The sequence below is a fragment of the Erinaceus europaeus genome, chromosome 4 (assembly GCF_950295315.1).
Source record: "Erinaceus europaeus chromosome 4, mEriEur2.1, whole genome shotgun sequence".
Lineage (NCBI taxonomy): Eukaryota > Metazoa > Chordata > Mammalia > Eulipotyphla > Erinaceidae > Erinaceus > Erinaceus europaeus.
The window spans coordinates 14,064,670-14,075,111 of NC_080165.1; positions in this window are offsets into that span (position 1 = coordinate 14,064,670).

Below are 10,442 nucleotides of genomic sequence, written 5' to 3' on the forward strand. Positions count from 1 at the left end.
GGACAACTGCTCTCGGACGAGCTCTTTTAAAATTTTTAGCTTATCCCTAGGTAAAGGCCAATGTTCCACCCAGACAGGCTCATTAGAAAGCCAGCTAAAGCGGGGTGTTTGGCTACGAACAGTGGCATTTAGTATTGGGGGTGCTGAATAGACCTGGTATCGCGGGAATGAGTTTTACGCTCTGCAGAGGCGTCTGTGGATATCCTAACATTAAGACATTCCAGGAGATCCCTGCCCAGTAAGTTGGTGCTAATATTAGCTACCAAAGGGCGGAAGTGTCCGGTAGAACCTTCTGGGTCTTCCCACATAAGCGAGTCTCGTGTGCAAAATGCTCTTGTCATCCCTCCTATTCCATGTAAACTGGGTCCAGGGATGAGTTCCCAATCTTGGGGAACCTCTTCTTGCCTTAAAATCGTCTTTGCTGCCCCTGTGTCAATCAAAAATTTAAAAGGAATATTGCCAATCTTTACTGTCATAGAAGGGTGACCTTGTTCTAAAACAGGAGTGGTCCACAAAATCTCAGGCCCCGAATTTGTACTATTCAGGGGCGAACCATCTTTATGAAATTGGGACCAACAATCTCTCTTCCAATGAAACCCCTTACGACATTTTGGACAAACAGTACGTGGTCTCTGGCTCCCTGACTGAAAGCGGGGTTGCTCTGGCTGGAGGCGTGGTTTCCCTGACTGAAGGCGTGGTCGCAACTTATCAGGACATTGGTTACGCCAATGTCCTTGGCGACCGCACTGAAAGCAGGCCCCGTTTTGCTTACGTGGGGCAACTGCATAGACCTGCGTCGTAGCGGGTGTCCCATAATTGCCTGATGTAAGTTCCTGTGTCGCTAGAATCCAATTATCTGGGTGTAGGTGTTTAAGATTAAGGCATACCTGACGGAATTGTGGTGTCATGCCTTCCCAGACAATAGAGCGCAGGAGTAGTGTGCGGACGTCAGGATTATAAACCTTTCTCTCTAAGCTTCTCTTCACCCTTGAGATGAAGCTCGCCAATGACTCATCAGAGCCTTGGTGAAAAGAGTTAATGGGAGCTGATGGATCTACATCAGGTGTGGTCACCCTTTCCCATGCTTGTGTTGCACAGATGCGTACCTGTTCAAAATAACCAGTTGGAAACCTGGCTTCTGCCTGCTGAGCTCCAGATTCATAAGCTCCTGCTCCAAACAAAGCATCAGAATTCCATTCTATCTGTTACTATTTTCCTGCGATTGCCTAGAGCACTCATCGCGGAAACATGCCTGCCACTGAAGATAGAGAGGGTCTGGGAGTGCAGCACGAGCCAGTTCTTTCCAGTCTTGTGGTGTATTTAAATGCTGGTAAAAGCTTCTCAAAATGGACTTGGTCCATGGAGAGTGCATACCGTCCTCCCTGACTGCTTGTCTGAGCGTTCCAAGTTCTTTCGAGGAATATGGCTGCCACGGCTGAGGGTTTTGTTTAGAAGGGGCCAAGTTTACCGGGAATGTGTGGATTTGGTCCGGTGGCGCGGGAGAGGGAGCTACAGAAGTGGAAAGTTCAGTAGAAACTGCTGTAGTGGCTGCAGGGGAGACTAAACGCATATCTACGGGGACGGAGCTCCCGGGGTGGACTGCACATGGTTTAAAATCCTTAAATGCTGAAAAAATATCCTTTAGCTCTCGTATCTCAGCCACTAGGTCCCTTAATGGTGATGTATCAGCAGGGGGCGGGGTCAGGGACGAGGAAGCCTCAGGCGGAGCTGAAACCACGGCAGCAGGGGCCGGGGGCGGGGTCAGGAAAACGGAAGCTGCAGGCGGAGCTGAAACCGGGACAGCAGGGGCAGGGGCGGGGTTCAGGAACGCAGAAGCTGCAGGCAGAGTTGAAACCGAGGAGGCAGGGGCCGTGGGCGAAGCTGAAACCGGGACGGAAGGGGCAGGGTTCAGGAATGCAGGCGGAGCTGAAACCTGAATGGAAGGGGTGGGGTTCAGGAACGCAGGCGCCTCAGGCGGAGAACGGAAGGGGCGGGGTTCAGGAACGCAGGCTGAGCTGAAACCGGAACGGAAGGGGCGGGGTTCAGGAACGCAGGCTGAGCTGAAACCGGAACGGAAGGGGCGGGGTTCAGGAACGCAGGCTGAGCTGAAACCGGAACAGCGGAAGGGGGTGGGGTCAGAGGAGGAGCGTCCGAATACTGTGCGTGTCTGTGGGAACGGAATTCTTGGGTTTAGCCGCTGATCGCTTAGGATGTCTAAGTCTTAAGCACATGTGATTTAACTCTCGTACCTCAGCCTCAAGGTCACTTATCCTTATGGCATACCACGTTTTACATATCTTGAAAGTGGCGACCACAGTTAAAAAAATCCAAGGGGTAGCGAAAATTAAACCTTTTATGACAGCGGGAATCTGTCCCAGGTCAAGAGATAATGACTGGGACACCTCCTCATAAAACGAGAAATTTCCCATAGTGGAGGGAAACGCGGGGCCACAGAAGTGGGCGGATGCCACTTACCTGTGTCTGGGCGGTTTCGGAGACCTCAGGCCGGGCGTGGTGTGGGTACGGAACACGATGGGCGCCAGATGTTGTTGAGGTGGTCTGGTGTCGGGCTGCACCGCGGAGAAGAGAGCGGACGTCCAGAGCAAAGGGGTACACAGATCTTTATTATAGGATGGGGGGGGAGGTTTGGTTCAGACCACGTGGAGCCAGCCAGCAATGGCCGACCACGGGGGGAGAGCAGGGAGCGAGACCTCAGAGAGGGAGAGCCGAGAACCCAGAGAGAGAGAGGGGAGGGGTGAGGGGGCTTTTTATTGGGCGACAACCAGGGGTGACGTGTAGGGCCAGGATTGGTTGAAAGGGGGCACTCTAGGATTTAGCGAGGCATAGAAAAACCTGGGGGCAGAGCCAGGATTGGTTGAAAGGGGGCACTCTAGGATTTAGCGGGGCATAGAAAAACCTGGGGGCGGAGCCAGGATTGGTTGAAAGGGGGCACTCTAGGACTTAGCGGGGCATAGAAAAACCTGGGGGCAGAGACTGCATCAGAATAAGTCCTCAGCAACACTGATGGAACTGGAATTCAGGACCCTCTGGTCATCTCCCCTTAACATTTATCCATCTGGGAGTATGGACTAGAATTTTTTATGGGGTGCAGAAGGTGGGAGTCCTGGCTTCTGTAATTACTTCTCTGCGGGACAAGGGCCTTGACAGGTTGATTCATACCCCCAGCCTGTGAGGTAGGGCTCTGCAGGGGCGAGGTTCTGGGCCATACTGGTGATGTCATCTGCCCAAAAAATTCAGGATGGTATCACAGTCGTGTCTGCAACTTGATGGCTGAAAGGGTGAATTACCTAAAGGTTTATGACTAGATCCCAGTGACAAAGCTGATAGCCTAGAGGTTTTGAGTAGGGAATTCTCACAGCAAGGAAGGCAAGGACACACTGGCATGTTCTACTTCTGCAGTGGGTCAAGGAGGTAAGCCAGTATGACTGGACATTTACTTACTGAACATGAAATGACAACGGCCCAGCCTGGCTCCCACCTGAGAAAATTCTTGGGGGTTAAACGATTCAAAGGATAGAGACCCCATCGTGTAGAGCTCCCCCACTTTGTTTTGAGGGTTTGGTTCAGGTTATAAATGGTGACATGGAGCCTGTGGGGTGCAGAGAGTGCTCTCCACCCTTGATGCAAAGATGCAAGAGATGATGTCTCCAGGGGACATCATGTAAGACTCAAGACATCATGAGCCTAGGGAATTGTACCCCTGCATACCCAAAGCCACCTGAAGAGCCCCACTTCAGACCTGAGCCTCTAGTCTGTCTCCACAATAATTTATGGCTACTGGAGAAGGGGGGAGGGGCTGTTTCCAATTTCTCTATGTTACAAAAAGGGTCCAGAGCAGTGAAATCACCCACGTGTGTGGCCCTGGTTCCAGCAAAGAATAACAAAATAACTGAAAAGGATTTTTTTTTATTGATTTAATAATGATCAACAAGAGTGTAGGATAAGAGGGGTACAATTCCACACAATCCCCACCACCAGAGTTCTGTATTCTATCCCGTCCGTTGGAAGCTTTCCTATTCTTTTTTAAATTTGTTTTTAATATTTACTTATTCCCTTTTGTTGCCCTTGTTGTTCTACTGTTGTAGTTATTCTTGTTGTTGGGTAGGACAGAGAGAAATGGAGAGAGGAGGGGAAGACAGAGAGGGGGAGAGAAAGATAAGACACCTGCAGACCTGCTTCACCGCCTGTAAAGCAACTCCCCTGCAGGTGGGGAGCTGGGGACTCGAAATGAGATCTTTATGCCAGTCTATTTTTAGAATTTTTATTTATAAAAAGGAAACACTGACAAAAACCATAGGATAAGAGGGGTACAACTCCACACAATTCCCACCACCAGAACTCCATATCTCATCCCCTCCCCTGATAGCTTTCCTATTCTTTATCCCTCTGGGAACACGGACCCAGGATCATTATGGGGTGCAGAAGGTAGGAAATCTGGCTTCTGTAATTGCTTCTCTGCTGGACATGGACAGGTTGATCCATACACTGAAAGGGATTTTTAAAAATACTTTAAGATTGGGGAGTCAGGCTGTAGTGCAGCGGGTTAAGCACACGTGGCGCAGAGCACAAGGACCAGAGTAAGGATCCCGGTTCGAGCCCCCGGCTCCCCACCTGCAGGGTGGTCCCTTCATAGGTGGTGAAGAAGGCCTACAGGTGTCTATCTTTCTCTCTCCCTCTGTCTTCCCCTCCTCTCTCCATTTCTCTCTGTCTTATCCAACGACGACGACATCAATAACAACAACTACAACAACAATGAAAGACAAGGGCAACAAAAGGGAAAATAAATATAAAAAATTTTAAAAATACTTTTAAGATTAAGACAGAGCACTGCTGAGCTCTGGTTTATGATTGGTGCTGGGATTGAACCTGGGACCTCAGAACCTCAGGCATGAAAGCCTCTCGCATATCCGTTGTGCCATCTCCCCAGCCCAAAAGGGATTTCTGAAAAGCAAATAAAATAGAAAAAATGCTCAACATCAAGAGTCAGGCTGTAGCGCAGTGGGTTAAGCGCACATGGCACAAAGTGCAAGGACCAGCGGAAGGATCCCGATTTGAGCCCCCCGGCTCCCCAACTGCAGGGAGTCGCTTCACAGGCGGTGAAGCAGGTCTGCAGGTGTCTTTCTCTCCCCCTCTCCGTCTTCCCCTCCTCTCTCCATTTCTCTCTGCCCTATCCTGTTGGTATGCTTCTAAAAACCCCTTCTGTTTCATTAGTTTAATCCCCCCTGCTTAACACTATTCTATTTACATAACCACTTCATTCTATTTACATAACCGCTGTTAACAAGCACCACCCTCCCTCCAGGGCATTGGTGGTTCAGTGGTAGAATTCTTGCCTGCTCCGCCCCCTCTCCTCGTCATACCCTGATTTTCACCAGTCACTTTTCTCTCCACCCTCTCAGGTGGCATCCTGTTCCCACCCTACTGGGCTAGTATATTTATAAGGACAAGATTGTTTGTAGTAGTTTAGTTTAGTTTAGCTTAGCTCGGTATAGATTGCCCTGCGTCCTGCATGAATAAAGAGATACTGCGTACAACCCAGCCATGAGTCCTGGGTCGTCTGTTACCCGCCCGTGAAGCCAGCCCGGCGAAAACAACACTATCCAACAATGATAACAACAATAATAACTACAACAATAAAACAAGGGCGACAAAAGGGAATGAATAAATAATTATTTTAAAAAAAGAGAAATTTTTTTTTTAAATGCTCAACATCTTAGGAGAACTACTTTAAAAGTGAAGGACAAGAAATCTTACTAAGGGCAGGGGCAGATAGCAAACCTCTTCATAAGTAGAAGAGAAGACCATAGTGCATAGGTAGGCAAAGTCTTCACTTAATCTGGGAGTTGCACAGGTCCAGTCCCACCTTGTAGGTGCCATATGTTGTTTTTGCCGGGCTGGCTTCAGGGGCGGGTAACAGACGACCAGGGACTCATGGCTGAGCTGTAGGCAGTATAAACTCTCTTTATTCATGCAGGACGCAGCACAATCTAAGCCGAGCTAAGCTAAACTCAAGGTGCCCTAAAACTCACAATGCTGTCTTTATATATACTTGCCAAGTAGGGTGGAAACAGGATGTGACATAGAGAGGGTGGAGAGAAAAGTGACTGGTGAAAATCAGAGTGTGACAAGGAGAGGATCAGGGTGTGATAAGGAGAGGGGGTGGAGCAGGCAAGAATCCTATCACTGAACCACTAATGCCCTGGAGGGAGGGTGGTGCTTGTTAACAGCGGTTATGTAAATAGAATGAAGTGGTTATGTAAATAGAATAGTGTTAAGCAGGGGGGATTTAAACCAAATGAAACAGAAGGGGTCTCATGCATACCAACAGTTCTGCAATGAGACTCTCATGCCTGAGGCTCCAAAGTCCCAGGTTCAATCCCCTGTACCACCATAAACCAGAGCTGAGCAGTGCTCTGGTAAAAAAAAAAAAAAGGAAATAAATTCAGCGGTGGTAGAGGTCTGCATTTAAGCTGCCTCCATGTTCCAGTTACTGTCAGTTTAGAGCAATCATTTCAGTACGTATTGACATTCACCCCACAATGTGTAAATCAGCCAGTAACACTGTATGCATAAATCCTATTTATTTATAATAGAAAGGCATCAGTCACCTCACCTACAACAGAGAACTTAAAGCAAACATGTCCCTGACATCACCCACAACTACAGCCATCCCTTCCCCCCTGAAACCCATGATGCGACCTGACACAAGCTGGAGAACCTGATTCACGGACTCCAAAGGACAAGACTTTCCTACCGACTTTCTCTCACCCATCGCTGTCTGCTCTTCCTGCTTCTGCTTCGCTTGTCACGTTTTGGCAGTTCCAGCTCACTCTCTACAAAGAAAAGTTCCAGTGGCTGTCCTCCCCCATCAAAAATAGACGTGCGGCATTTTTTCCTGGTCGTTGACATTGGACTGACGCCTCTATCGGACTTGCTGGTACACATTTGGACACTCCCTTTACACTGCTGGACTTCTCAAGGACTGACTGTAGCAATCCATGGAACTTTCCACCAGCTGACTCGGAACTTTGCAACACCAGATCACCCCTCTCACCCCTCGGCTTATCAGGCCCCCACTCCTCCACCCATCAGGCAGCCCTCCTCTCTGCCTACCAGACCTCTCTTCCGTCTCACGCTGTCCCCTGCTACTCTTACTTATCCCTCCCTGTCTTGTACTAGTTCTTTTTGAAGATGCTTACATGCTATCATTCATGCTTCTTCCCAACAGGTTTATGTTCATCCCTACACTGCTATTCCCCTGACAGAGATGGAGCCTTTTACAGACTGACCCATTTATATGTGGCCATTAAGTAAGAGGGAGATGTTGGGAAATTGTGAGGATGTGGTTGAGCTTGGAAGGGTTTGAGCCTGAGGGGTGTGTCAATCCTGTTAGTCTCTCTCTCTACCGAGAGGTTGAGCAAGGAGGGACAGTAGAACCCCAAAGGTGTGCCTCCTCCTATCAGTCTCCCTGCCTCACAAAGTGCCCCGCACTCCTGATACTATGGCCATTAGTTAGAAAGGGGGAGATGTTGGGCAATACGACAGCTTCCCCCTGCTCAACTCTGCGGTCTATTTACATAACCAGTTACCTAAGAACCGCCCTGCCTGGAGGGCACTGGTTTAATCCCACTGGTTAGAACTGTCTTTTTGCTCCACCCCCTTCTCCCAGTCACATGCTGATTTCTACCACTCTCTTTTCCTTCCACCCTCTCTGCATCACATCCTGTTTCCACCCTACTTGGCCAGTATAAATACAGCTGCTCTTCTGATTAAACACACTTGGAATTGCCTTCCAGCTCAGAGAGTCCCAGAGTCTCTCTCCTGCGAACAGTAGCCCCGCACGAGTTCCTGATCCTTCTCCCACACAGCAGCCTAGGCTGGCTCCAGTTGAGTTCTCTCCAACCCAGAGAGCACTTGCTTGGGAAGAAGCACCCTCAGGCTATCCCGGCATATCATCATCATCATCATTATTGCTACCAGAGCACTGGCTTATGATGGTGCTGGGCAGACCCTTGCATGAAAGGCTTTTATTATTATTATTTATTTACTTTTGTTGCCCTTGTTTTATTGTTATAGTTGCTGATGTCATTGTTGTTGGATAGGACAAAGAGAAATGGAGAGAGGAGGGGAAGACAGAGAGGGGAAGAGAAGGACAAGACACCTGCAGACCTGCTTCACCGCTTGTGAAGCGACTCCCCTGCAGGTGGGGAACCGGGGGCTCCAACAGGGATCCTTGCACTGGTCCTTGTGCTTTGCACCATGTGCGCTCCGCCCCACCACGAAAGGCTTGGCTTTTTGTATAACGCTGTGTATCTCAGCCAATGAATCCGCCCCCAGGAGAGCGCACACACGGCCCGCACTACCACAAACTGCACAGCATTTCCCACATTTGTGGACATCGCAGGGGTCAGCCTCCCTGGGAAAACCACCTCCCGTGATCACCGTGTCTCCTCGCCAGGTCAAGTATCCCAATATGTTTTTTAACTACAAGCACACTTTTTTTCTGCATGCAGGCATGCACACACTTGCTTTTTTTCCCCCTCCCCTTTTATTGCCCTTGTTTTTATTGTTGTAGTAGTTACTATTGTTATTTGTTGGTATGCTTTTAAAAACCCCTTGTTTCATTTGGTTTAAATCCCCCCTGCTTAACACTATTCTATTTACATAACCACTTCATTCTATTTACATAACCGCTGTTAACAAGCACCACCCTCCCTCCAGGGCATTGGTTCAATCCCCACTGTTTCATGATATGTTTTTGCTCTGCCCCCTCTCCTTGTCACACTCTGATTTTCACCAGTCACTTTTCTCTCCAGCCTCTGTATGTCACATCCTGTTCACGCCCTACTTGGGAAGTATATATAAAGACAACATTGTTCGTTTTAGTAGAGTTTAGCTTAGCTCGGCTTAGATTGTGCTGCGTCCTGCATGAATAAAGAGATACTGCCTGTGAGAGGCAGTAACTCTAGAATAGTTATAAGTATAGTTGCTTTTTGAGTTTGAGTTTTAAAAATAGTTTAAATATAGTTGCTTTTTGCCCTCCTGCCCAGTGAGGTGGAAAATTCCTTGCCCTTTTCCCCTCGACAGAACCTAAGAGGCCATCAATTATTTTGACAGACCCTACAATGAGCAGGACTCCTCATGACCTCTGCAACAGAATACTGTTACCAGACAGTTAAAAATGGCCTGACAAATGATGACCCGATAGATTGCAAACAGATGGTCGGTGGTCCCAATAAAGAACAAAAAAAATGTGGTGACCCCCACTTTGGCTGGGACCTATTGGTCTGGTGTGATGTTTAAAACTAGCCCATGCTTTGCTCCGAATAGATCAGGCTTTTGCTAAGTTTGAAATGATTGGATATAGGCTGATAAGGTGATGTGTTCGCCCTCCCTGAGTGTAGTCTGAATTCCTATAAATTGTATGGTTTGAGCTTTGTTCAGAGTCGAGCTTGGTAGACTAACACCAGTCACCATCTTGGCCGGGATTGCAATCCGTGAATAAACATCTTTTGCTTCCTTGCAGTGGATGGTGGTTTGATTTCGCTCTTTAACACTGCCTACAGCTCAACCATGAGTCCCTGGTCATCTGTTACCCGCCCGTGAAGCCAGCCCTGCGAAAACAACAGTTACTGATGTCGTTGTTGTTGGATAGGACAGAGAGAAATGGAGAGAGGAGGGGAAGACAGGGGAAAGAGAGACACCTGCAGACCTGCTCCACCGCCTGTGAAGCGACTCCCCTGCAGGTGGGGAGCCGGGGGCTCGAACTGGGATCCTTATGCGGGTCCCTGCGCTCTGCGCCACGTGCGCTTAACCCGCTGCGCTACCGCCCAACCCCCTGGGTTTTGTTTTTGTTTTTCAGAAATCTATTCCTTCATGAGCAAGATTGGAGAAAGAACCAGACGTCACCCTGGTACACGTGCTGCCGAGGGCTGAACTCGGGACCTCGTGGCTGACAGTCCAGTGCTTCATCCACCGCGCCCTCTCCCGGACCACGTGCTTTGGGTTTCAGATATGCCGCCCCCCCCCCCCCCATGCTTTAAAATGGTCCGAGTCCGAGCCAATGTCTTCAGCACCGGGTGTCTCCGGTCCATCTCACCCGCCTGGGAGCAGCTAGCGGCCACCGCAGCGTCCAGACCGAGTCTCGGGGATCCTGACGCAGCCGCCTTCCTCCTCCGCGGCCAGGCCCGTCTCCTCGCCCGGCGCCCACTCGCGTTTCCCGCTGCCGCTTCTAGGCGGCCCTTCCGCCCTCACTAAGCCCGCCGCCCGCGTCAGCCGGGCAGTGACGCAATGCAGCCGCGCCCGCCCGGCCGAAGCGACCCGCGCCGGCGGCTCCAACCCAAAGACCAACGGACACGTGACCGAAGAGCGCACAACGGCCAGGCCCCACCTCCACGCGCGTGCCTGGTGTGCGCGTGCGC